Source organism: Trachypithecus francoisi, unplaced genomic scaffold (assembly GCF_009764315.1).
Source record: "Trachypithecus francoisi isolate TF-2019V2 unplaced genomic scaffold, Tfra_2.0 Lachesis_group10, whole genome shotgun sequence".
In the NCBI taxonomy this organism is placed as follows: domain Eukaryota; kingdom Metazoa; phylum Chordata; class Mammalia; order Primates; family Cercopithecidae; genus Trachypithecus; species Trachypithecus francoisi.
The window spans coordinates 35,336,716-35,362,984 of record NW_022681455.1 but is presented as its reverse complement, the minus strand read 5'-3'; the positions used below and the strand labels follow the sequence as shown (position 1 = coordinate 35,362,984).

The window sequence follows — 26,269 nt, the reverse complement described above, 5'->3', positions numbered from 1 at the left end:
GTGTGGAAAAAAGACATAAAGTCCTGCTGTTCTCGACTCATGTTGACAGATCCGCAACCATGGTCCTGCTCTAGACCTGCCAACTTGGCTATACACTGTAGTCACTGGGGAGATTTTGAAAACACAGATGCCTGGTCCCAACCCCAGAGATTCTCCTTTGATTGGTTTTGGGAGCAGCTTGGACATTGGGGTTCTTATTTTTTAATTGTCCTGGTGACTGTAACGTGCAGCCAAGTTTGAGAACCACGACCAGCTTCACAGCACAGCAACTTCCAGCTGGTAGTAAATCATCCCCCTCAAAACATCTTAAGGCTACACATTCATTTCCACCAGGTCTTCTCTTGCTTGGACTTAACAATAACCTCAGGGCCTACTTGAGGGTGGAGGCTGGGAGGAGGAGAGGAGCAGAAAAATTCACTATTGGGTACTAGTCTTAGTACCTGGGTGATGAAATAATCTGTATAACAAACCCCTGTGACATAAGTTCACCCATATAACAAACCTGCATCTGTACCCTGAACCTGAAATAAAACAACAATACAAAACTCTTAGCTGTTTTCTGGTGTTTGTTGTTGTTGTTGTTGTTGTTGTTTTTTGAGACAGTCTCACTCTGTCGCCTAGGCTGGAGTGCAGTGGTGCAATCATGGCTCACTGCAGCCTTTATCTCCTGTACTCAAGCGATCCTCCCACCTCAGCCACCCAAGTAGTTGGGACCACAGGCGTGCATCACCACACCAGCTAATTTCTGTATTTTTTTAAGAGATGGGGTTTTGCTATGTTGCCCAGGCTGGTTTTGAACTCCTGGGCTCAAGCAACCTGCTCACTTTGGCCTACCAAGGTGTTGGAATTACAAGCGTAAGCCACTGTGCCTGACTTAAAAATAATTTGAATTATAATAAAATAGGAAGGCAAACTTAATAATGTAGAAGATGAGAGGGAGTGATCAACATTCAATCAGCTCAAGTCCCCTTATTTTTCAAAAGACATCTCAAGATGCCGACGTATAATTTCCAAATTATTACAGTAGAGTGGGAAAACCTGGAAAAGGTTGTGTAAACCTCTAGCTTTGTGACTGAGGAAGCCTCACAGACAGGAACAGACCACAGAGACACAACTAAATGAATGTGGGATCTTGGACCAGATCCCCGAAGCAGAAAGAAGGAAGTGGCAGAAAAACTGGTAAGGTCTGAACAGCACATTGACTTTGGTTAACAGTATTGTACCAGTGTTCCTTTATGTAAGATTTAATGTGAGCTGGGTAAAGGATATGTGGGGACTCTGTACGATCTCTGCAACTTTTCTGTAACACCAAACTTTTTTCAAAACAGAGTTAGAACGAAAAAACTTTTTAAAAATTTGGTTTTCTGGCTTCTCTTGAAAATTGGGCAGACCTGGACCCTGAGCACCTGCAGGCCTCTGGCACCCACCCCCAGAGCCAAGCAATGGCTGCCCACTGGCATGATCTCCACTAGTGGCAGTTTCTCCCCTGCAGGCTCTTTACTCATTTACACTGCATTGCAGGGACTTGAAAGTTTGTTTAATATACATTAGTTCCTCAAGGATCAGTCCCTGACCACTCGTCCCTGGGTGTTAAACTTGGAAAGCACCAGACCCAGAGCACAGGAAATGTTCACAGGTGTTGTCCTGCTCACTCCGTGGCTTTCTGCAAGTGGTACCTGGGGCAGTCACTCCTATTTCTCCCCAGCTCCATTCTCCTTCCTTCTAAGTCTCAGTCTTCTCTGGATCAGGAAAGTGCCTACCTAAACATTCATTTTCCCCAAGCTCTCTTGCAGCTACAGTGTTCATTGGCATAATTCTGATCAGCAATATGTGAACAGAAATCTAAAAGGAGGAGCTATTGAAAAAGCTATTATTTCCTAATAGAAAGAGACAAACTTCTGCCCTTCCCATCTTCCTGCCTGAAACAGGAATACTATGCCCAGAGGTGTAGCAGCTGCCTTTGGAGCAGCAGAAGACAGGTAGGAGGGTGGGTGAAAAGTCCAAAAGCACCCGGCCACTGCAGCCTCTCAAAGCTGCTGGACCCGCCCTGCAATGCTGGCCTCCAGACTGCTTGTTAGGTGAAAAAAATCAAACTTGTTTTATTGATTGCCGGCACTGATTCCCGGATTTCTGTTGCATGCAACTGAACACAATCCTAATTTAAAATAGGAGACATAAAGACACTTAGCTCAAGAGTAGAGTGGGATTCTGGGGTGGAAGTTGGCCACAATACTGGAAAAAGGACCCTGGCAATTACCAAGAGCAATGTGTGACTGCAGTGGCATTAGTCAGCTTTAAAAAAAAAAATTGCCATTATCCAAATAACAAGTACCAGAAGCACCAATTCTTTATGCTCCACCAGAATGAAAGCCTGGAGATGGAGGAAGCAGGGGAGGGTGAGAAGGGAGGGACCCCGGGAGGGCTCAGAAGGGATGAGTCCCAAGAGAAGGAACTGCACTGGTAACAAGGGTCAGATGGGACTCCCAAGAGCCATGGCGCAGTGGCGGCAGAGCCCAGGGTGAGTGGGATGAGGCAATGAGAACACACTCTGTTTTTGGACCCATGTGGCGTGGGTGTCAGTGGACACGGGGAAATGCACACCAGGCTGTGGTGATGAGAACCAGGAAGAGGGGGACATGAAGATGTGGGGTCTCCACTTAACAGGCAGTATTAGAGGGGGAAAAGCCACAGTACTGCCTGGTATATATAATCGACAACACAGCCTCTGAGCCTCTGGTGACCCTGGGGAGGACCTGATGGAGCTCCCTGTCTGGACCAAATCCTGGAGGGAGGGGAGGGAGCTGACTGAGCTCCCTCTATGTGTCACACTCCCACTCAAGCCAGGCCAGCCCCCATAAGGCCTTATAGGCCCCCCTTGCAGATGACAAAAGGGACAGGCCTGAGGATCCCAACAGGGCGTCTTAGAGAACATGCTAGAGGACGAAGCAGAAAACGGCAGAGCTTTGGACACAGCGGGACTGGAGCCCAGCCAGGCCCTGACGGCTGTGTGCACTGGGCCGTGTTACTCAGCAGAGCCTCAGCTCCCACTCCCACATATGAGCTGGTAGTGGGTTTTTTTCACCAGAACCGGTAAAACTGTTCTCAGTTTTGGGAGGTGCAAGACGTTGTCTCTTAGGCTCAGATGCAGTTCTGGACTCTGGCTAGAGTTTTGAATTTGGGACTAGGGTCTCTGGTTCCCATGCTGACATCTCTCCCTAGCCTGGAATTGTCTCTTCTGACTGTGGCCTCTCAAGGACACCAGTGAAGAGGGAGGGGAGCTGTAGCCTGGCTGTTCTAAAACCTACACACATCCCTTGGGCTGCTCCTATTTAGACTAAACTGCTGTGCTGCAGCCCATCCCTGCATTTTGCCAGAAGCCTGCCATTTTCACGTGGCTTCACTGCTCCTTCTACAGCTGAGGTCTGCCATCTACCCTGAGCCAAGGTTGCTCCCTACACACTGTTCTCAGCTTGCCCAGCCAAGAGCAACCTTGACCCCTAGGCTCTCTCCCCTGACCCACTGGACCTAGGCCCACTGACTAGATTTTCTCAGGTAGCTGCCACCCGACCCACCACTATTCCTGCAATGAAATCTATTCTCTTCCTTTCTTCAGCCCTGGCACTAAAGATAGCACAGCCTGGGCCAGGCATGGTGGCTCATGCCTGTAATCCCAGCACTGTGGGAGGCCAAGGCAGGCAGATCACACGAGGCTAGGAGTTTGAGATCAGCCTGGGCAACATGGCGAAACCCTGTCTCTACTAAAAATACAAAAATTAGATACGTGTGGTGGTGCACGTCTGTAATCCCAGCTACTTGGAGGCTGAGGAATGAGAATCACTTGAACCTGGGGGACAGAGTTTCAGTAAGCCAAGATTGCACTGCTGCACTCCAGCCTGAGAACAGATCGAGTCCCTGTCTCAAAAACAAAAAAAGTCCGGGTGCAGTGGTTCATGGCTGTAATCCCAGCACTTTGGGAGGCTGAGGTGGGCGGATCACTTGAGGTCAGGTGTTCAAGACCAGCCTGGCCAACATGGTGAAACCCCAGCTCTACTAAAAATACAAAAATTAGCTGGGCGTGGTGGCGCATGCCTGTAATCCCAGCTACTTAGGAAGCTGAAGCATGAGAATCGCTTGAACCTGGGAGGCGGAGGTTGCAGTGAGCCGAGATCATACCATTGCACTCCGGCCTGGGTGACAGAGGAGACTCTGTCTCAAAACAACAACCACAATACAGCCAGGCACTGGGTTTAATTTGTATGCTGGCAAAAAAACCTTGGCTTTTTTTTTTTTTTTTGGTCTGGCTCCCAGTGTTAGCTATCTCCCCTGTCCACCCCCCAGCACTATGCCAGAGCCAGAAGCCCTCTGATCATGTCACAGCTTTGCCCCACTTAAGAGGCTGGAGCTTCAGACTCTCAGACAAGACAAGGGCCCTGAGCCAGAATGAGGGGGCATGAACGCAGCAATGTAGCCCCTCACCAAAAAGTAGTCTTTAGCAAAATAATTTCTTGCGTGGTGTGTGTGGGAAGGGCAGGGGTGCTCACGCCTATAATCCCAGCACTTTGGGAGGCTGAGGCAGGTAGATCACCTGAGGTCAGGAGTTCAAGACTAGCCTGGTCAACATGGCGAAACCCTACCTCTACTAAAAATACAAAAATTATCCGGGTGTGGTGACATGTGCCTGTAATCCCAGCTACTTGGGAGGCTGAGGCAAGAGAATTGCTTGAACTCGGGAGAGAGAGGTTGCAGCGAGCCACAATAGCGCCACTGTACTCCAGCCTGGCAACAGCAAGATTCCGTCTCAAAAAATAAAAATAAAAGAACTTCTTGCAAAACAAATCCCTGGACTGCTCCAATTCAGACATACATGCATGTGTGTACACAGACACACACAGACACACACACACACACACACACAGCCTGCAGAGCACATGCAGCCTCCATGTTCCCATTCCAATACCCACTGTCTGGCTCCAAGAAGAAACTCTGCCCTTCGGAGAGCTTAGGTGCAGGGAGGGGCACGACTCCATCCATTGCCCATTGGCAGGTGGATTTCATGGGCAGTGGTAGTTAGGAGCTTAACCCAAATGACCCAGAGCTCTAGAGACCTGGTCTGGGGCCAGAGCAACTAAGCCACCTGGGGCCCAGTCCTTCCCACCAAGCCCAGCTGTCTCCCTTCCCCGTCTCTGCTAGGAGTAGGGAGGGGCTCACTTTCAGGGTAGCCCTCTGTGCTCAGCTGGGCAACCCCCCAAGTGCCTTGTACTCCTCGTGGTGACTCAGGTGTTTCCCTGATGCCCACTGGCAGGCTATACAGTGTGGGAACACTTCTGCCCTACCCAGGGGATGAGTGGGGACAGTCAGTGTGCCAGGGGCCTCCATGGGCTCCATCTGCCAGTACAGCCTGATGGGCCTTCTTACTGTACCAGAGCCTAAGCTGGATCACCACCTCCATCACAATCGTACCAGCTTCCCTTCTCCAAGAACTTATTACACACCATGCTCTGTGTATGTTGGCAAATGTAATCCTCACAACAACCCTAAGAGGCAGGTACTATTATTATCCCCATTTAACTGATGTGGAAATTATGGCACAGAGAGGGAAAGTAATTGGCTCAAGGTCACACAGTAACTAGAGAAGCAGGATTTGAGTCAAGGCAGGTTGGCTCAAGTCTTAGCCACTCTACTCTGTGTCTCATATATGGTGCTGGATAAGACTGGACCGGGAGCTGGCATGTCCTTGCCGAGCTGGGGCTCCTTAGCCTCAGTCGGGAGCCATCACCTCTGAATCCTCTGTCTGGCTGCCAGTCCCCAGCTGTTTCTGTCAAGAACTCCTTGGTCACAGCCCTTCTGGACATTACTGCCAGAAAACGACCCCTGTGTGCTGAAAACAGCCACAAGCTCTGGTCCCTGCCTCCCTCTCCAGGCCTATCCTCCTGCTCTGCCCACCTATGTGCCTCAAGATCCCGCATCACTCCCTGAGCATGGAGGCTTGAACTGGCATCTGCCTGGAACACCGTCCCCTCCACTAGCTAAGACTTTCTCTCCTTCAAGACCTGCCTGCACCTCCTCTTCCGGGAAGCTCTCCTAGACTAGCTCCATTCTATTCCTTCTTACCACAACCCTGACGCAGGCCCTCCAAATCTGCAATCACTACACCAAACTGCAGTGTCTGCTAACTGCTCTGGCCTCACCATGTTATCAGTTTCCCAGAGAATGCCCTGTATCTTACTGAGGTGGGTCCCAGCACCTGGCATTTAGTGGGTCCTCAACATACACTTGCTGAATGAATAAATATACTAAAAACATGAGCCTTAGCCACACTATTCTGAGTTGTAGTACTTGCCACTGTATCAGTTTTCATAGATTACTGCCATCGAGATGCAATACTCCAAAGAAGTGAATTCCACCGGCTTCAGTCAGACCTGGGTTCACACCCTGGCTCGTCCCTCCCACTCTATGACTTGGGGAAGACACTAAAACTGGGATGCTAGCACCTAACCTGAAAGGCTGCTGTGTGGAATAAGTAACGATGCAGTAACTTAACAGTGCCAGGTAGATAGTAAGGGTCCTACAAATAAGGACCACAGTGGTTGCTGCTATTATTATCACCCATGGCTTGTGTTAAGGGATTGTACGATGATATTCCAGCTCTAGAAATGTGACCAAGGAGTTCTTGACAGAAACAGCTGGGGACTGGCAGCCAGACAGAGGATTCAGAGGTGATGGCTCCCGACTGAGGCTAAGGAGCCCCAGCTCGGCAAGGACATGCCAGCTCCCGGTCCAGTCTTACCCAGTACCATATATGAGACACACAGTAGAGTGGCTAAGACTTGAGCCAACCTGCCTTGACTCAAATCCTGCTAGCCTGCTGAAACCCAAGGGACCTCCATAGACAGAACTTCCCAGTTCCCTGCCTCACCATCAATTGTGGGGAGAGAACCGGCAAGGAGCCCCCTAGTCTGGGCACATGCTTCTTTTTTCAGGGAGAAGGGCCTAAACCTTCCTCCCCATCTTGCCCCACATGTGGGTGACCCAGTTGCTGTCATCTCCTTTCTCCCACACTGCAGCGGAATAAGGGGCAGCCTCTGGATACAAGACAGAGGTTGCCCCGTCTCCATGGCAGGTGCTTTTGGGATCAGAAGTGAGGGATGTCATGGGAGAATGGGTCTGGCTGATTCTCTCCTAACCTTTCTTATCAATCATTAATCCAAGTGCTGACCTAGTGACCTGGTTTTCTAGGCCAGCAACTCTGCTGTGTTCTCTGCTTACTATTCGCCAATCCAGGTCACCCCACCCTCTTAAGAACACAGGAGAAGCCCAGGTGGCCTTCTAGCTGGCCAGAGTCAGCCCAGAGAGTCACCTGAGGCCAATCCCCAGGAGTGGCCTGGGACTGGTTTTGTTCAGAGACTTCTGGAACCAGAGAAAAGACAGCCAGGAGGACACCCATGCATTCCACAATTCTTCCCATTGCCCCAAGAGGCAGCCCTAGGAACAACCAGCCTCCAGGACCAGAGAATGTCCTGGAGAAGAGACCAGAGACAGGAGGGTACTCTTCACCAGGGATGGAAAAGCTGCCACAGAAGGTGGCCTTGGGTGTGCCCACCCACCCACCCGCAGTAGGGAGAGAGCGGAATCCAGATCCCTGCATCAGCTCTCCACTGGGAGAACTGACATGCTGACCGCCTCCGACCGCAGCCGCTGAAGACTGCGAAAAATCTGTGGTTTTCACAAAGAGAAGTTCAGCAATGTCAAAGCATGTACACACGCATAGAAACAAAACTGAAAAGACATGGCCACAAATGTTAAGGGTACTTTTCTCTGAGGGGTGGGGCTGTAGGTGATTTTTATTTTCTTAATTATATTTTCCTATGTTATCCAGTTTCTTCACAGTGAGCATGGGATACCTTCATAATCTGGGGTTGGTTGGGGGAAGGGGGAGACATTTTAAAAAACAAATAAAATGCTGAGAGATGCCAATGAGGTAAATGAAAGGCCTGCTCAGGTCCCAGAAGAGACCCAGATCTCTCCTACTGAAGCCTGAATGGGCCTGAGGCCCCTCACACTACTTGGAGAGGGCTTCCAGGGTAGGGTGTTTCTGCTGGCCAGCAGAGGGACATGCCAGGGACCGAGCCAGAGCCCTTCTCAGCTAAGACCACAGGGGCTATGGTTGTGGACACTGTCCCTGCCCCTTTGCTCTTCTTCTGGTCCCTGCCAGCTGGTTTCATTCACTTGTTCAACAAATATTTGTCAAGTACCTACCACCATGTGCCAGGCTACATTAGCCAGCAATGACCAGGGCTATGAAGGACAAATGCCAAGCATGGTGCGGCACTCAGAGCACATGAGTCAGGTGCAGATGGTCAGGAGAGGCTTTCTTAAGGACCTTCCTTACGTAGCCTTTGGCCCAGGCAGGCTGAGAGGGATTCCAGGGTGATGGGAACAGCGACGTGAAAAGGCCCAAGGAAGGAGGACCCAAGGAAGGAGGTCTGTGGGTAGAGAGAAGGGCTGTGGCTAGAGATCACTCAGGGTCTTGAAGGGTAAGCTGAGGATGTGGGTGTTTTTTCTAGGAGGAGCAGAGAGCCAAGGGGGTTATGAAGAGGATGAAGGAACAGAGCTGCATTTTTACAAAGACCTTTCAGGCTGCTGTGGAGGATAGACTGAAGATGATTTCAGCCAGGCTCGGAGGAGCAATGGTTACAACAAACCTGGCAAGGGGTTCGGCGGGAGGGGAAGGCCACCTCCCGGAGCCCTGCAAGGTCTGGGAAGCAGCTGCCTGTTGTGTTCCCGGGAAGACTCAGGCTGAGGAGTTGAGGGATGGGCCCCTGACTCAGAGCTGAGTACCTCTCTGGCTGCCCCACCTGTGTCCTCACTGAGTAAAATGTCAGAATTAGATCATCTCCAAGGCCTGTTCCTGCTCTGCCCACCCGGGCTCCAGCCTCCCCAAGGTCCTGGTCTCAGTGATTCCCGACTATGACACACACACACAAACACAGGTATCTGGGGAGCAGACGTGGCACTTGGCACTGCCTGGCATGAGGTCAATCGACATTTACCAGCCACATTCCCAGGCTTGACAACTACACCCAAGCCCCTCACACATCTGACACAGAGCTCTTGTGACCAGGATGCCAACCATAGGTCAACAGCCCTGCTCTAGGGGCTCTGTGGTTACAATGTGGACACCATCACTTACACTTTTTTTCTTTTTTTTTTTGACAAGATCTCCCTGTCACCCAGGCTAGAGTGCAGTGGCACAATCACAGCTCACTGCAGCCTCGATTTCCTGGGATCAGGTGATTCTCCCACTTCAGCCTCCTGAGTAGCTGGGACCACAGGTGTGCACCACCACGCCCAGCTAATTTTTGTATTTTTTGTGGAGACAGGGTTTTGCCATGTTGCCCAGGCTGGTCTCGAACTCCTGGGCTCAGGTTATCCGCCCGCCTCGGCCTCCCAAAGTGCTGAGATTACAGGTGTGAGCCACTATGCCCAGCTACCTATTTCTTTTCAAACAGTTAAGACTAGGATAGCCCTTTAAGGGCACCTGGCTAGCTCAGTTGGTAGAGCATGAGACTTAAGTTTCTGAAGTGCTTTCAGGTACATCACACCTCATTTAATTGACCCAGTGAGATGAGTGAAGGCAGGGCTATTTCATTTATCACTACACCCCCTAATCTGAGGGAAGCTCAGACTGGCTCTTGCTGGCTTGTGAATGCTCTGGGTGAGGGGACGAAGGCTGGAGGTAAGGAGAAGAAGGGCAGCCACTGAGTGGTGGCCAGCAGGCCCCATGAGAGGCAATGAAACTCTGGCCCAGGAGAAATGGGACATGCAATTGCGGGGGGGAGGCAGGAATAGGGATCTGTAGGGCTGAGTGACTTCTCAACCTTCCCAGGGAGACAGAAGACACGGAAAAATCCCACAGCTAAGCTATGATTGGCCAGTCTGTCCAGGAGAACCCAGGGATCTCAAGTTCAAGTCTCACCTAAAAGCATTCATGTTCTTTGACCCTATACTTCTTCTCATAGGAAAACATACTGAGCTGTTCACTGCAATGTTATTTTTTTTTTTTTTTTTTTTTTTTTTTTTGAGAGGAGTCTCGCTCTGCCGCCCAGGCTGGAGTGCAGTGGCGGGTCTCAGCTCACTGCAAGCTCCGCCTCCTGGGTTTACGCCATTCTCTGCCTCAGCCTCCCAAGCAGCTGGGACTACAGGCGCCCGCCATGTCGCCCGGCTAGTTTTTTGTATTTTTTAGTAGAGACGGGGTTTCACCATGTTAGCCAGGATGGTCTCGATCTCCTGACTCGTGATCCGCCCGTCTCGGCCTCCCAAAGTGCTGGGATTACAGGCTTGAGCCACCGCGCCCGGCCTGCAATGTTATTTTTATAATAACAATAAATCAGAAATGGCCCAATGCCCAATATTAGAGGAATGGTTAAATATATTAGGGCACATCCAGGAAACTGAGTATTACCTAGTCATTAAACTCATGTTTTCATAGAATATTTAAGAACTTAAGTGAAAAATACAATACGAATTTACATAAATATCATGATTCCCATGAAAATGACAAGAAAAAGAATAAAAGAAAGTTTCCCTGTATGAATAGGGTGGTAGGTGATTTTTTTTTTTTTTTTTTTGAGGCGGAGTCTCGCTCTGTCGCCCGGACTGGAGTGCAGTGGCCGGATCTCAGCTCACTGCAAGCTCCGCCTCCCGGGTTTATGCCATTCTCCTGCCTCAGCCTCCCGTAGCTGGGACTACAGGCGCCCGCCACCTCGCCTGGCTAGTTTTTGTATTTTTAGTAGAGACGGGGTTTCACCGTGTTAGCCAGGATGGTCTCGATCTCCTGACCTCGTGATCCGCCCGTCTCGGCCTCCCAAAGTGCTGGGATTACAGGCTTGAGCCACCGCGCCCGGCCGGTGATTTTTTTTTTAATATCATTGTACTTTTTTTTTTTTTTTGAGACAGAGTCTTGCTCTGTCACTAGGCTGGGGTGCAGTGGCATGACCTTGGTTCACTGCAGCCTCCACCTCCCAGGCTCAAGTGATCCTCCTACCTCAGCCTCCAGAGAAGCTGGGATTACAGATTCATGCCACCATGCCCAACTAATTTTTGTATTTTTAGTAGAGATGGGTTTTCACCATGTTGGCCAGGCTGGTCTTGAACTGAACTCCCCCTGGATCACAGGTGATCCTCCCACCTTGGCATCTCAAAGTGTTGGAATTACAGGCATGAGCCACTGCACCCAGCCTTTGTGTGTGTGTGGTTTTTTTTGTTGTTGTTGTTGTTTTTGAGACAGTCTCACTTTGTCGTGCAGGCTGGAGTACAGTGGCGCGATCTCAGCTCAGTGCAAACTCTGGCTCCTGGGTTCCAGCGATTCTCCTGCCTCAGCCTCCTGAGTAGCTGGGATTACAGGCGCCTGCCACCACACTCAGCTAATGTTTGTATTTTTAGCAGAGATGGGGTTTCACCATGTTGGCCAGGCTAGTCTTGAACTCACCTCAAGTTACCCACCTACCTCGGCCTCCCGAAGTGCTGGGATTACAGGCGTGAGCCACCATGCCCGGCTTTTTTTTTTTTTTTGGAGACAGGGTCTCACTGTTGCCCAGGCTGGAGTGCAATGGCTCGATCTCGGCTAACTACAACTTCTGCCTCACGGATTCAAGCAATTCTCCCACCTCAGACTCCCATAGCTGGGACTACAGACACGCATCACCACGCCTGGCTAATTTTTATACTGTTTAGTAAAGTCAGGGTTTCACCATGTTGGCCAGGCTGATCTTGAATTCATGACCTCAAGTGATCCACCCGCCTTAGCCTCCCAAAGTGCTGGGATTACAGATGTAAGCCACCACGCCCGACCAATGTCACTGTACTTTTAAACTTTCGGTAACAAACACTTATGATCTTCACTTTATTTGACCCATGACAGCATGTGATATGACTGCTGATCCCTCCTCCTCTATGACTTCTCTTCATTTAGCTTCCTCCCAGGTTTTCCTCCGATATCACTGGCGGCCCTTTATCAATCTCCTTTGTTGGCCCCAGTTAGCAATTTTCTTCCTAATCTCTAAAGGGCTCCTTCATTCTCCATCTATGCTCCCTCTCTTTATGATCTTATGCCGGCTTGTGCCTTCCAATGCCTGTGGTATGCTGATGAATCCCCAATTTATTTCTACAGGCCAGCTTCTCTGACACCTCCACACGGGTGTCCAATGGCAGCACAAGCCTAACACAACCAAAACCGAGCCCTTTACCTTCCCCCATGGTCTCTCTCATCTCAGTCAATGAAAACTTCAACCTTCCACTTAGAGTCAATGAATCCTGCTGGCTTTGCCGTTAATAAATATACAGAATCTAATCACTTCTCACCACCTCTACTGCTATGACCCTGGTCCCAGCCAACACTATGTCTTGCCTAGATTACTTTATCAGTCTCCTAACTGGCTTTTTGGCTTCTGCCTCCTGCCTTACCACCCACTCTCTGTACAGCAGTCAGAGTGATCCTTCTAAAATATAATTCAGATTCTGTCCTTCCTGTGATCAAATCCTTCCTGGAGCTTCCTACCTCAGAGAAAAAGCCCATCTTAATACCTGCCAGCAACTCCTTCTGGAACTGGCACCCCTGCCTGCTCCACTCCTTCTGGTATATTAAGTATCAGGCACACAGCCTCCTGCTGGTCTCGACACAGCAGGCACATCCTGCCTTGGGGGGCCTTTGCGGCTGCTGTTCTCTCTAGCTAAAGTTCTTCCCCTACCCTAATGACCTATCTCCACAGCTCACTGCCTCACCTCCTTCAGGTCCTTTCTCAAATGTGGCCATCTCAGTGAGGCCTTCCCTGGCTTCCCTACTTCATATCTGCGCAGTCCACCCTCAGGTACTTCCATCTCCCTTCCCTGCTTCAACGTTCTCTGTCCGTCTTACAGCTATCTGGCAGAGTGTATATATATTTCCTCATTTGTTTAGTGCTTGTCTCTTCCTAAAGAATATAAGCCCCATGAGGCAGAGATTTTTGTCTGTTGTTAGATTCACATAATCCTCAAGTACCAGAGGAGCAACTGGCATAATTGGAAAAAGATGTCTGTTCACCATGTAACTTGAACCAGTCCTGTAGAGATCATTGCTCCATGGGCTTCAGTTTTCCAGGGGTATCTGACCCTGCTTTCCAGACCACTCCACACCATTCCAGACCCTTCAAAGGAGGAGCTCATTAAGATGAGCATAAATTGGTAAAATGTGGTAGAGGGCGAATCTAGAAGCCTGAAGGGCCTAGCAGTGTCTGGTTAGTTCTTTTGCTAATCTGCCAAGTGACGTTGCGGTTGGTGGTTCTGTGGTGGTGGTGGTGGTTGGCGGCGGTGGGGGGGGCGGGCTTCATTTTTCCCATGGGGAGGCAGCACTGGTGCTTCTTCCTCCCTTAAACTCTACAATCCTCTTACTGAGCAGATCCCAAGGCTACTATTACTCAATGGAGGGAGGCCTCCCTGACTCAGAGTCCTAGTTCAGACCCAGGGTGGGGGTGGGGAGGTGTTGACAAATCCTTGGGTGCCTTTAAAACATTTATATTTTCAGGGAGAAATATAAGACCAGTCAGTACCTGTACCTACTCACAGGACAGGCTGTGCACAAGGGAAGAGTGAAGGGCAGCTGACTCCTGAGTCAGTTCTTTTTTTTTTTTTTTAAATAAAAACAATTTAAAGCAGAAGAAACAGGGCCGGGCGCGGTGGCTCACGCCTATAATCCCAGCATTTTGGGAGGCTGAGGCGGGCGGATCATGAGGTCAGGATATCGAGACCATCCTGGCTAACATGGTGAAACCCTGTCTCTACTAAAAATACAAAAAATTAGCCGGGCATGGTGGCGGGCGCCTGTAGTCCCAGCTATTCGGGAGGCTGAGGCAGGAGAATGGCGTAAGCCCGGGAGGTGGAGCTTGCAGTGAGCCGAGATTGTGCCATTGAACTCCAGCCTGGGTGACAGAATGAAACTCTGTCTCAAAAAAAAAAAAAAGGCCGGGCGCGGTGGCTCAAGCCTGTAATCCCAGCACTTTGGGAGGCCGAGACGGGCGGATCACGAGGTCAGGAGATCGAGACCATCCTGGCTAACATGGTGAAACCCCGTCTCTACTAAAAAATACAAAAAACTAGCCGGGCGACATGGCGGGCGCCTGTAGTCCCAGCTGCTTGGGAGGCTGAGGCAGGAGAATGGCGTAAACCCAGGAGGCGGAGCTTGCAGTGAGCTGAGATCCGGCCACTGCACTCCAGCCTGGGCGGCAGAGCGAGACTCCGTCTCAAAAAAAAAAAAAGAAGAAGAAGAAGAAATAAAATAAGAGTTTCAAAGAAGAAAATAAAGATTGAGGGGTAGGGTATTCTAGGTAGGGGAAATATAGGGTCCTAGGCCCAGGAGAGGAAGATGGAGGAAGAAACAAGGAGACAGGGAGGCAGGGAATGGAGAAGGCTGGGGAAGCACATGTCATACCAGATGCATGCAGAACACCTTCTACAACTCTTCTTCCGTGGAGCCTAGCCAGCTTCCACGTGAACCAAGCAGTGCGTAGCACCTATGTGTGCCAGGCATTATTCTAAGCTGCTTTCATGGAGTAACTCCCTTCGCTTTTAAAAGTGGACTATAAGGCAGGTACCCATGATCCCCATTTACAGATGAGAAAATTGGAGCATGGAAGAGTGAGGTAACTTCCAAGACCTTAGGAGCCAGGAGCCAGTAAGCCATCAGAGCAGGAGCTCTTAACCACTCTACTGTACTGCCTCTCACTACCATTCCCGGACTCGAATGCTAAAAAGGTGTTCTATATCCTGACCGATTAGACTCTCCCTTCAACTAACTGCCATTCCTGGTCCTTTCGTGCCTGGTCCTGGTCACCAAGTCTTGGCCTGCACCTTTTCCTCCCCAAACCCATCTTCTCTAGGTGAAACCTCTGTCACTGCAGCATTTGTCATTTGACAGGTTCCCAAACCCTCCTCCTTAGTTCATCATGTCCTCTTGATGTGTGGCTCCTAACACTCCCAGGAAGTAAGATGAAGTTAAAGTGTTGAAATGACATGTCCCACTGCTTACAGTCCACTATGACTCCCAGGCAGACCAGTCGTCACTGCCTGAACATCAAGTCAGACCTTCCTGTGCTTACGGAAATAGAAGGGGGTCCCTTTACATCCACCTCTTCCAAAGTTTATCCTGTTGCTCCTGACCTGTTATTAGAGCTCTTTGAGGGTTTTCTAAGCCCGATTCTGTTCTCCAAAGCGCAAACAATCCCTCGTCTCATATCATCTGTAAACCTGAAGAGCATATCTTCTACCTCTTCTCCTAAGTCAATCAGGGACTTTCCCCAAGCAGTCATCTGTCTATTAACCTTTGGATAAGGCAGTTCAATGCCCAAGGTGGGAAGACAGTGAGTGGGCTACAGTGGAGAGGGCACTAGTGCTGAATTATATGACAGGTATGCCCCCATTCCTGTCTTTACTACGCTGTGTACCTCTGGGCAACCTGATACCCTCTCTGTGGCTCAGGCTTTCTATCTGTGACATGGGACTAATGACCATGGGCCTTCTTTAATGGCAGTGGCAATGCTGAGATGAGGGAGCAAATGTAAGATACTTGTATTATACACACCAAAATGTTACCTCTTAGGGGTCATTTCTATTTTTTTTAATTGCTTATCTGATTTTTTTTTGGCAGGGGGCGGGGAGACAGGGTCTCACTCTGTCACGCAGGTTGGAGTACAGTGGCGTGATCTCGGCTCACTGGAACCTCCGTCTCCTGGGTTCAAGTGATTCTCCCAACTCGGTCTCCCAGGTAGCTGAGACTACAGGTGTGCACCACCATGCCCAGATAATTTTTGTATTTTTAGTAGAGATGGGGTTTCACCATGTTGGCCAGGCTGGTGTCAATCTCCTGGCCTCAGGTGATCTGCCTGCCTTGGCCTCCCAAAGTGCTAAGATTACAGGCGTGAGTCACCATGCCCTGCTGCTTAGCTGATTTTTCTACATTTTCTAAAATGAACACGTGCTGTGTCTAGTAAGTTTTTTTTTTAAAAAAAAGGTTTTACAAGCATGATATAAACAATTGTAGAGAATAAGATGAAGCAGAAAAAGCTGAAGACGCCTACCTCAAGATCCATGTCATGGAATTCTCTGCAGATGTCCAAGAGCAGCAGGTGACATAGACACGGTGCCATGGCAGGATGGCCGTGACATACAGTTGAAGAAAACAGTGAGTGGCCGAGCTGCGCATCTGTGACACACTCATTTTGTTTAAGACACTGATGCAGAGCTACACACACTTGCCCCACAACCTAAACTACTGGGAGGGGAAACCAGTCTAAGAACAGGAGGGAAGGGAGAATGAGGGGGACTGGTTGGGGGATAAATACCTTTATTCATGTTTGTAGTTTAAATTGTTTTTAAAATGAGCATCAACATCTTTTGTAATAAAGTGGAGTAGAAGAGTCAGGAGTCTTGTAAATGGATCTCACTCAAGTAAAGGCAGCCCAGGAGCTGCAGGTACATACTGACACCAGTAAAGAAGCAAAGCTCTCCTGCTGCTCAATCTTACAGAAATGTTTAGTCTTGTTCTCAGTCCTCCTGTGCCCTTCCAAGTGCAGGCCTAGCTGATTGCTTTCTAAGGTCCCATATAAGCACGCACTTAACAAATATTTGAGAAGCATGAAGTCCCCAAGAGAGGAAAGGAAGAACCAGAGTGAAAGGACAGATAAAACAAGAGGTTTCAAATCTCAGGGAGCCCAGAAAGACTTCTTAAGCATCAAAGCACCCTAGAGATTCAGAAAATTGGCCCATGCTGTCACCTCCCAATTCTCACATAATTCTGACAGCAGCTTCTGGATTTTATATTATACCTGCATGACAGCCGGCTCTCAGTAAGAACATGGGTCAAAAACTGCAATCTCACTCCTCAGGACTCAGAGCCAGGAGAAGGGGTGTGTGCGATAAGATAGGGAAATGCCAGAACCAGAGTGACTTATTGATGACACTTAGGGAATTCATTCAGAGAGTGCAAGGTCTCACACGCCAGGTCATGTTGGGCTTCTAACCAGTTCGGATCTCAGCCCATCCAGCAGGAGACAGAAGGGACTCTCTTGAGTCAGGTAAAGCACTGCCTCTGTTCACTGAGTGAGCATTACAAGCAGTGATGACCAGGAGTCTGTCTATAAACCCTGTTTCCTTCCGGGGCTCTCCCTCCCAAGGTGCCCCGTCTCTCCACTCCTGCTCACTTGGCTGCCAGAGCCCTCGGGGTCTCTCCAAGATGCAGGGTCGAAGGTGGCCATGAGCCAGGGGAATAAGAACTCCCCAGAGCTCCCTACAGGGCCCATACAGCACAGCCTATGCCTCACCAAGCCACTGGCCCTGGCCCCGAATTTGGCCCCCTTCCTGGTGGCCTATGAGGATGAATAGTATAAAGAGAGGCAACTGGAACCTGAGAGGGCTGATCCTCAGGGTCTCTCAGTTCTATAGCAACAGGACAACATGACCTTGACAAGCAGCACCATTTCCTGCTTCAGCCGGAGCCAGTTTCCCCCAAAACAACTGCTCTGGGGAAGGACACCAGGGTAATATGAGGAGCAGACGCTGGGTCTTTCTACTTACCAAGTGCTCTCAGGTGCTACTGGCCCTGGGGATGGCTGCTAACTGGAAGATGACAGGTTGGTGGGCTGCTGGTGGGTCACCAGAGCAGAAGGTCACTAAAAGCCATTCTAGCGTGCTCCAGAGTCGCTGTTACAGCCCTCCTTTCTCGCTGCCTTCTCAAGAACCTCCACCCAAATCCTGGGGCGTCCCAAGCACGTAGGCGGTGTTTCCCCACCCACAATGACCTGCTTGGCAAGGCTTGGCACACCTTTCCCCCATTAATGCTTCCTGTCTCCCTCTCTCCCCCAAGGAACCCAGGCAGGCTGAGGCAATACCTTCCTTCATCCACCTGGGCTGCCCTTGGAATTCCTGGGCCAATCTAGGGATCCCAGGCATCAACCCTAAAGTGGGCCACTCTCAGGTACGTGCAGCCTGTACTTGCCGGTCTGGGCAGGCGGAGGCTGGAACGGTGCCAGCAGCTCACCTCTGTAACACAGCGTGGAAGCATTTATTTCAAGGGTGGCTGGAGAGCGTCCAACCAGCTTGCAGGACAGCCTGCCACATGCAGGGGAGGAACCAGTTTGCTTTGGGCAAACTGTTTCACTTCTCTGAGCCACCCTTGAAATAAATACTTCAGTGCTGCGTTACAGAGGTGAGCTGCTGGTGCCGTTCCAGCCTCCGCCTGCCCAGACCGGGAAGTACACGCTGCATGTACCTGGCACTGGCACTGGCCCATGTTAGGGTTGGTGCCTGGGATCCCCAGATTGGCCCAGGAATTCTAAGGGCAGTCCAGACAGATGAAGCAAGGCACCTCTCTCTTCCCTCTCACCTGTCAGGGCCTACAAGGCTTGGTGCTCTTCTGCTTGGTTCTGAGCACTACTTCCGAGTGCTCAGTGACACAATAACAACAACCAGCCACCTAACAAAGGAGGCAGCTTGGCACAAGGACAAGGGCAGGGCTTTGTCCCCAAACAAAAATGGGTTTGAATCCTAGCTCTGTCACTCACTAGCTGAGTAGCTTTGGGCAAACTGCTTCACTTCTCTGAGTGTCTATTTCCTTATACGTACAATCTTACATAGCTCAGAGATGACTTGGCTATGGTCACAGGGAGAGATGGCTGGAGAGCTTGGTCCCAGGTCCTGGCATACCGGCCTCCAGAGCTTGTCTGACTATACTAGGATGTTTCTTAACTGCAGCTACACATGACAGAGAAAACGGTGGTCTCTTTTCCTAAATGGCTGTCAGCAATTCCCAAAGTCAGGGAAAAGTCATTTTGAAGTCCACTGCCTTAATACAAAAGGAGACTTCACAGATGCCAACTTAACTAGGTGAATCAAGTTAGCATCACCTTTACTAGGGTCAACTGGCACCACTGTGCCTCCTGATGTAAGCAACAGGAAGCACACATCACCTATGTGGGTTCCCACCAACAACGTAAACCCGAATCTAATCACAAAGAAACGATCCAACAAACATGGAATGTGGAAAATCTATGACACAACATGAAGCAAATGTACGAAACTGTTAGCAACTGGCAAATCTTGGTGAAGGAAATACAGAAGTTCATTGTATTATTCTTTTCACTTTTCTCTAGTTTTAACCTTTAAGAGTAACTTTTAAATATTAAATATGTGTTGTATTAATCTTAAATCATTAAGTGATTTTTATTTGGCATTCATTTTGTGTTAATGCTCTCTTCTGCATTTTCTATTATCAGATGCCTATATCAAGTAGAGATCATTTTTACATGCTAATGAAATATATAAATCTTATATCATATTTGTCCATAATAACAATAAACTATGCATTTATTTTATTATTTTAATTTTTGAGATGGGGTCTCGCTCTGTCACCCAGACTGTCACCACCCGGAGTGGTGCTATCATAGCTCACTGCAGCCTCAAACTCCTGGGCTCCAGTGATCCTCCTGCCTCAGCCTCCTGAGTAACTGGGACTACAGGCACATGCCACCACGCTGGCTGATTTTTTTGATTTTTAGTAGAGACAAAATCTTTCTCTGTTATCACGCTGGTCTCAAACTCCTGAGCTCAAGCCATCCTCCTGCCTTGGCCTCCCAAAGTGCTGGGAATACAGGTGTAAGCCACTGTGCCCAACCAAACCACCAAACTATGCATTTAATGTTCTATCTTTTTTCTCTTTTTTTTTTTACAGAAACAACTGAAATTTTATCACAGAAAAAATAATTCCATTGATTATTATGACCACTCCTTATTTAAAAACCCATAAAGTGTTAGGAAAGATATAGAATAACATGTTTTTGGGAATTCCAGGGAATTTCTATTACTTGTTCCTCAATCCAACAAGTTAATAACTGTTGGGAATTTGGAAGCACCAGCATCTTGATGGCCAGCCTTTGTTATGACCCCTGCTCCCACATGGCAATCTTCCATCTAGTAGCTCCAGCCAGAGAGACCCACTCAAATAAAATATCATTTATGGGACTGTTTCAGGCACCACGTACAAAAGCATTGACCTAGACCCCTATGGGGAGAGATGACAAAAGGAGTAAAACACAGCCTGCCCTTGAAGAGGTAGGTATACAAACTGTGTGATGGAGGCCACATAAGAGGTGGCCACTGTGGAGGAAGAAATATTCCAACTTGGGAGCAGCAGGGATGATTCTGGAGTAGGTATAATGGCCCTTCTTCTAGCTGGGCCTGAAAACTAGAAAAGGCACTCCCAGGGAAGGCCAAGGTGAGTCAGGCAAGGCAGCCGAGAACACAGGGCACATGTGGGAATGGCGAGCTGTCCACTTCGGCTGCGGCACTCCACTCTCTGAAGGACAGATAAAGGGCCAGGACCTGGCTAGCCTTGAATTCCTAGTTGCTAAGGTGTGTAGACTTAATTCTGAGGCCTGGGGTTCCACCCTTTGGTTCTAATGACTATAAGGTTGGAGAGGGGCAAAGAAAGTCACCAGAGGCCTTCAGAAATGACATAGTGATAGAGGGTGAGGGTCTGAAATCTCATCTCTCATCCTCTCAAAGCAATACACTTCCTGTATTTTCCCAGGCATAGCTCTTTGCACATTTTCTTGCTATTGTATTTTAATTCTTTATTTTGGGGAATGTGCTCTTTATTTGCCTGCTTGATTTATAATTGGGGTATAACATACTCATGGTTAGAGTATGCAATCTGCATTAATCTTAAGTATAATAAGCCCCATAAATTTCTACATTTATATACCACCATAAAACCATCACTCAGGCCGGGCGCGGTGGCTCATGCCTATAATCCCAACACTTTGGAAGGCCGAGGCAGGTGGATCACCTGGGGTCAGGAGTTCGAGACCAGCCTGGCCAACATGGTGAAACCCCGTTTCTACTAAAAATATAAAAATTAGCCGGGCAGGGTGGCAGGCACCTGTAGTGCCAGTCACTCGAGAGGAGAATCGCTTGAAGCCAGGAGGTGGAAGTTGCAGTGAGCTGAGATCGCGCTATCGTACTCTAGCCTGGGGTACAAGACAAGGCTCCGTCTCAAAAAAAAAAAACAAAACAAACAAAAAACAAACCCAAAAAAAACCCATCACCCAGGTCAAGACAGTAAACATTTCCAGCACCCCAGAAGGTTCTTTGTGCCCCTGACCAGCTAATCCCCACAATAAGAAGTAACTACTCTGTTTTTTTTGAGAAAAGGTCTTGTTCTGTTGTCCAGGCCAAGCTGGAATGCAGTGGTGGCCTGATCAGGGCTCACTGCAGCCTCAGCCTCCTGGGCTCAAGCTATCCTCCCACCTCGCCTCCCAAAGTACTGGGATTATAGGCGTGAGTCACTGTGCCCAGCTGTAACCACTATGCTGACCTCTATCACCATCAGTTAGTTTTGCCTGCTGTTGTGCATCCAGTTTCTCCTGGTTGGAGTCAGAGCCCACAGAGGGCAGGCACTGAGAGGTTCCTGCTGCCTTGTGGCCCTCTACAGTGCTGGGCACACAGCAGGCATTTAGATGTCTGCTAAGTCAATGATTAGACCAGGGTGGTGGAAGCGTGTCCATGGACACCAACCCTCTGCCACGTGTTTGCACCTTCTGCCCATACTGCTCTCCTGCCTGAAATGCCCTCCTCCCCTTTTCCTTTGTCTCATTCCTACCTTCCCCTCTTTTTTTTGAGACAGAGTCTCACTCTGTCACCTAGGCTGGAGTGCGGTGCCATGATCTCGGCTCACTGCAACCTCCACACCCGAGGTTCAAGTGATCGTCCCACCTCAGCCTCCAAAGTAGTTGGGATTACAAGTGTGCACCACCATGTCTGGCTAATTTTTGTAATTTTAATAGACATGGGGTTTCGCTATGCTGCCCAGGCTGGTCTCAAACTCCTGACCTCAAGTGATCTGCCCACCTCAGCCTCCCAAAGTGCTGGGTACAGGTGTGAGCCACTGCACCCAGCCTCTCCTCTTTTTTTTTTTTTTTTTTGAGATGGAGTCTCGCTCTGTTGCCCAGGCTGGAGTGCAGTGGTGCGATCTCAGCTCACTGCAAGCTCCGCCTCCCGGGTTCACGCCATTCTCCTGCCTCAGCCTCCTGAGTAGCTGGGACTACAGGCACCCGCCACAACACCCGGCTAATTTTTTGTATTTTTAGTAGAGATAGGGTTTCACCATGTTAGCCAGGATGGTCTCGATCTCCTGACCTCGTGATCTGCCCGCCTCAGCCTCCCAAAGTGCTGGGACTACAGGCATGAGCCACCGCGCCGGCCCTCCCCTCTTTTTGGAAAAAAGGTTTGGCTCAAGTTCCATCCCCTTCCCGGAAGCTCTCCTCTTCCTGCCCCCGCAGCACGTGCTGCCCACCACGCTCCTCTGCAGATGCTGCCTTACACGTTCTCTCTGAGCGGGTAATGTGTGCACATCTACAGCCTGCTCCCCATCCTGTCTCAGTCTCTCAAAGGAAAGATCCTGTTTTAGTCTGCATTAAACAAGCCCCAACTCCTCTCACCTCCTCCTTGTTTGCAGAGTATCCTAAGCTGCAAAAAATTTCTTCTGGTCTGTCTTCCTCACAGGGCTAGAAGGATCATACATCTGTGAATGATCTGTGAAGGAAAACATCTGTGAAGAGGTTTTATAAGCCACAGTCCACTTAACACACATCATATGTATAACAAAAAAGTTTTTTTTTTAAAAAAGAATTGCCGGACGTGGTGGCTCACGTCTGTAATCTCAGCACTTTGGGAGGCATAGGTGGGCAGATAATTTGAGGTCAGGGGTTTGAAACCAGCCTGGCCAACATGGTGAATCCCCATCTCTACCTAAAACACAAAAATGAGCCAGGCGTGGTGGTGGGCGCCTGTAACCCCAGCTACTTGGGAGTCTGAGGCAGGAGAATTGCTTGAGCCTGAGAGGTGGAGGTTGCAGTGAGCAGAGATCGTGCCACGTTCCACTCCAGCCTAGGAGACAGAGCGAGACTCCATCTCCAAAAAAAGGAATGCAGTGTATCTCTATATGCTGATGTGGAAAGATTCCCAAGATACACTCAATAAAAAAAAAAACTAGGTGTCAGAGCAAGTTAGTGTGCTCCCCACTGCCACGGTTAAGAGCAGGAAGAGGATAAAAACACACGCACATGAGAGTGCACATGGAAAAACTGTGGAAAGAAGGATAGCCAGGAAACCAACCACCTTTACCTTCACCCCTGGGGCTGGGGTGGGAGATCCTGAGTCCAGTCAGTCCCTTTCTGTCATACAACATTCTGATCTATGTGTTTGTATTAATAAACATTTTAACATAAAAATAAACTAAAATGAGGGGCTGAACTTATACCACCACCAGAATGCTCCCCAGCTTCCTAGAGTTCATCCTGAGGGTAAACCATGGGCAGCCTGCTGAAATCTGGGCTCCGGCCCCAGAAGCCACACAGATGCTGCAACAGGCCTGGGGTCAGAAATTCAGCACTAGTTAAAGCAGAGAGAAGAAAAGAGCCTGTGAGCTCACCGACAGCAACCCTTGGGGGCCTGGTAAAGAGCAACAACGGATGCAACTCCACCTTTTGCTTGGCAGTCAAAACCTGGGAGCTCAGAGCCTAGGGCCAGAGAGGAATAAGGGGTCCAGGACCCTCTGTGGGTCAACACAGCCCACCCTGTTGTGTGACCCAAACTGACCCAGGACTGGATCAATTTCCAGTTTATAAATTTGTCAGGGGGGAAAAGCAGGCTTCCCCACCTCCTGACAAATGTATAAGCCAAGATTGGGAGATGCAATCTAAAGGAAAGGGCAGAAGCAACAAAGACCTCCAGGGTGCTGCCAGTTTTCACCACACTAAGGGCCCCACGCTGCACAAGACAGGGCCTCCTGGACCCAGAAACCATCCTGTGCTGGAGATGGTAGGAGAAAGACTGCAGCAACCTTTCTGCAAGGCCAGGTCTGTCTCCGCCTCTCACATCTATGGAGCAGCCCATTCTGAAGCCTTGCTCTTCACCTTGAGGAGTTCATCTTCAGGGTTATCAACAAACTCCCATGCCAGGCCAACAGTGAGGTAGATTCTATTATCATTTTCCTGTTTTATGTCTGGGTGGAGTCTTGGCAGGAGTCTTGACCTTGAAGTTGGTCTCCTTGAAGTTGTTCCGTCATCTCCAATATTCCCCAAGATCCAAAGAGCCAAGTACCAAATGAACCAAGTATTTGTTGGTTTGTTTTTAAGATGGGGTCTCGCTCTGTCACCCAGGTTGGAATGCAGTGGCATGACCACAGCTCACTGTAGCCTCAACCTCCTGGGCTCATGCAATCCTTCCACCTCAGCCTCCCAAGTAGCTGGGACTACAGGTGTGTACCACCACAACTGGCTCACTAAAAAACAAATTTGTAGAGATGGGGGTCTCACTACATTGCCTGGGCTGGTCTCAAGCAATCCTCCTGCCTCAGCCTCCCAAAGGTTTGGGATTGCAGGTGTGAGCCACCATGTCTGGCAACCAAGTATTGTTCACCTAAGTTCTCAGTATCTCCCTAATTCAGTATCATCATTTCTCTCATGCTCTCTCTATTTTCTTTTTCTTAAAAAAAAAAAAAAAAAAAAAAAAAAGGAGTTGGGATTCTCTCTATGTTGACCAGGCTAGTCTCAAGCTCCTGGCCTCAAGTGATCCTCCCATTTTGGCCTCCCAAAGTGTTAGGATTACAGGCGTGAGCCACCGAGCCTGGTCAACTCTCATCTTTCTCATCTGAATTACTGCAACAGTCTCTAGGAGGGTCCCTTGCTTCACTCTTTGCCTCCTTCCCTGTCTGCAGCAAGACTGATCTTTCTAGATCACAAACCTGATCATATGTAATTCCCTGTTTAGAAATCTTTAAAACTCCCTGCTACTGTCAGAAAAAATCCCAACTTCTGATGGTACAAGGCCCATCTTGATCCAGGCTTGCTTCCCTTTCTAGCTTGCTCTCCCACCACTCCCCCAGGTCAAATACACCTTGCTCTCAACACATGGCCCCAGGTCTTGGACATTCCCTTCCAGCTGGCCTCCTTCCTCACCTAGCTAGGTCCGTTCTGCCCTTGAGGAAGACCCTCCTTTAGGAAGCAAGTCTCCCTTGCCCAGCGTTGGTCAGGTGGGTTGGCTAGGCTCTGCCTCAGCTTCTCAGCTGTATGATGGGGCCAACCTCGACTGCCTGACAGGCTGGTGAGACAGCATGATGCAAAGAATGCGAAGGGCCTTGAAAATGACTAAGAACTACAAATACAAAGCATTAGAACCACCACCAGAGGAACACTGCTTTCTCCTCCCATTTTGAAACAGCTCTCTTGGAGGTCTTGGATGACCTCCTCTTGTTCCACCGCCCCCGCCATTTAAGAGGCCCTTGGCTGCTGCCCTGGTCCTGTTCCATCTCACTGCTGCAATGGTTCTGTCAACCACTTCCTCCTGAGGACAGGAGGGTAATTTGCCCAGGGTCACAGTCAAACCTCATAAGGATTGCCTTCCCCTCTGGGGGCTTTGCACTCTGCTTGCTCCTCCTTCACCCGCCCTTGAAATGATGATCCTCCTTCCCTACCCCCACCACCCTCCCCACCCCATTCTGTTCTTGGCTGGCTTCCCTGCTCAATCCATCCACTGCACAATCCAGCCACTGGCAATTTCACACACCGTGACTGCATCCCACACCACTGTCCGGGGTCTCTCTCCTGCTGACTGTGTAAACACCACACAGAGGCCTCGCAGAGGCCTCATAATGTGTTCAAAACACAATTAATTATCTTCATGCCAGGCCACAGGTGTCCCTGGCAGGCAGCAAGTTCTCCATTTGTTTGCTGAGCTGATCACCATATGCTACTTTCCCCTCCTGCCACCCCAACCGCTACACCTCTAGTGCTTCCCACCCAAGTCAATGGGACACCATCCCTCGGGCACACAGGCTAAACTCCAGCACCAGTGGGTCCTCTCTCACCACTCACTTATCCATTCTCCCCTTTCCTTGACTGGTCGGGTTCAAGCCCTGCCCACTCCTCACCTAGATCTGCCTCTCCACTCCTGTCAGTGACATTTCTAAGCCCAGCCATGATCTGTCACACCCTTGCCCACAAAATCCAACTCCTTCATGTGGGATCCAAGGCTTTCCACACTCTGGCCCCAACATATGGGTGCAATCACTACCCAGTGGGCTAGTGGGCTAGCACTACCAGTAGCACTAATAATCATAATAATAATAGTAATAATAATAATAACACCACATACTGAACGCTTCCCATGTGTCTCTTCATCTCCATCA

At 49.5% G+C, this 26,269-nt stretch overlaps 1 protein-coding gene across 10 annotated transcripts in view; it reads right to left on the bottom strand.

Moving 5' to 3' along the window:
* Positions 1-26,269, bottom strand: part of PPARD (peroxisome proliferator activated receptor delta) — an 89,030-nt gene that overhangs the window by 18,829 nt on the left and 43,932 nt on the right. For 2 of the 10 annotated variants that reach the window (XM_033216914.1, XM_033216915.1), the window contains exon 4: positions 22,521-22,630. The exons of 6 other annotated variants lie outside the window; for them this stretch is intronic. The gene's annotated coding sequence lies outside the window, so the exon portion shown is untranslated. Of the gene's footprint in view, positions 1-8,256; positions 8,401-17,601; positions 17,929-22,520; positions 22,631-26,269 lie in introns of those variants that run through there. 2 more of the 10 variants (XM_033216918.1, XM_033216916.1) reach the window with 2 other exon arrangements.